Below are 1991 nucleotides of genomic sequence, written 5' to 3'. Positions count from 1 at the left end.
ATACAGACAGGAATACTGGCACATGCTGTAATACCAGCTACTTGGAGGTTGAGGCAGGAGGACTGCAAGTCTGAGGCCATCCTGGACCACTCAGTGAGACCGTGTCTCAAAAAAATTTTTTTAAGGCTGGGGTTGTAGATCAGTGGTAGAGCCTAGTATGTGTGAGGTCCTGGGTGCAGTCCCCAACACACATACACACAAGCGTGAAACTTGTGGCTTAAAACACACAAATAGGCTAAAAATAGGCTAATGGGGGCTGGGGATATAGCTCAGTGGCACAACCGCCTGCCTGGCAAGCACAAGGTCCTGAGTTCAATTCCCAGTACAAAAAAAAAAAAAAAAAAAAAATAGGCTAATTGGAACAGAAAAGAGAACCTGGAAATAAATCCACATGTAGAAATAAAGAGTTGGAAGAGATGAATTGCCACATGCAGATGAGTGAGATTAGACCCTTATCTCTCACCTTATCAGGAGAATAACTCAAAATGGACTAAAGTCTTAATGAAAGAGGATGAGAAAAGGGATTAAGACCTCAAATTATGAAACTAGTAGGAGGAAACATGAGGGTGAAACTCCACAACAGTTGACTAGGCGATGATTTTGGACCTAACCTCAAAGCGCAGGCTACAAAGGCAAAAACAGGCGAATGGAATTACATCAAATAAAAAAGCCTCCCCACAGAAAGGAAACCATCAAGAGAGGGAAGAAATGGGCTGCAGCAGGGAAAATGGATGCAGACTGCACCTCTGACGAAGGGATATCGCCCCAGACAGGCAAGGAGCTCAAACAACTCAAGAGCAAGAAAATAAATAACACTATTGTGAAACAGCAAGAGACCTAAGCAGGCATTTCTCAAAGGAAGACGGACAAATGTCTGTCAGGTTCATCCAACATTGCTAATTATCAGGGAAATGAAAACCAAAACCACTAAGAGGTGTCACCCACACTGTTGGGATGACTGTTGTCAGAAAGACAGAAGATGGTAAGTGTTGTGGAGAAAGGGAGCCCCTACCCTCTGCTGCTGGGAATGTACATGAGCACCACCGCTATGGAAAACAGTACAGAAGGAACCCAGAAACGTTAAAGGCTACCACATATCCAGCAAGCTCTTCCATATCCAGAGGAGAGGAACTCAGTATGTCAAAAGATATCTTAATACCCGTATTTCTGTATTATTATTCACATGGGCCAACCCATGGACTCAGATACAGAGCCATGGATGAATGGGTAGAGACAATGTGGTCTATACATACACAATGTATGTATAATGGAGCTATATGTGTATGTATACATACACAATATTTAATATGAGAGCCTGGCTTGATGGAGCACACCTATAAGCCCAGCACTCGGGAGGCTGAGGCAGGAGGATCACTACGAGTTGAAGGCCAACCTGGGCAACCTAGTTAGTGAGTTCAAGACCAGCCTGAACTACATAGGAAGACCCTGTCTCAGCCATCAAAGGATGAAATCCTCCACAATATGGATGAACCGCAGAACAGTATGGTAAATGAAATAAATCAAACACAGAACCTCAAATATCACATGGTTTCTCTTACATGAGGAACTCAAACCATATATAAAGAGCAAAATAAAAGATAGATAATAGGAAGCAGGGGGGCTGGGGATTTAGCTCAGCGGCAAAGCACCTGCCTGGCAAGCGCAAGGTCGTGAGTTCAGTTCCAGGTACCTGAGAAAAAACAAAAAACAAAAAAAAGAAAAAAAATAGGAAGCAGGGAGATAGGTCTTTGTCAAAGGGGAAGGGGATCAAGAGCTGGAGGGAGGGAAAGGGGATGAGAAAATGGATTAAGAGTTGTTATGTGCATGGACCAACTCCCCAGAATGAATAAATACATTACATACTACAAACAAACATGTGCTAGTAAAGAAATAAAATAAATAATTTTTAAAAGATATACATAAGAGGGCTGGGATTTAGCTCAGTGGCACAGCACCTGCCTAGCAAGCATGAGGTCCTGAGTTTGATTGCT

This window comes from Chinchilla lanigera, unplaced genomic scaffold (assembly GCF_000276665.1).
Source record: "Chinchilla lanigera isolate Chin_1 unplaced genomic scaffold, ChiLan1.0 scaffold00019, whole genome shotgun sequence".
Taxonomy (NCBI): Eukaryota; Metazoa; Chordata; class Mammalia; order Rodentia; family Chinchillidae; genus Chinchilla; species Chinchilla lanigera.
This window is presented reverse-complemented; position numbering follows the sequence as displayed.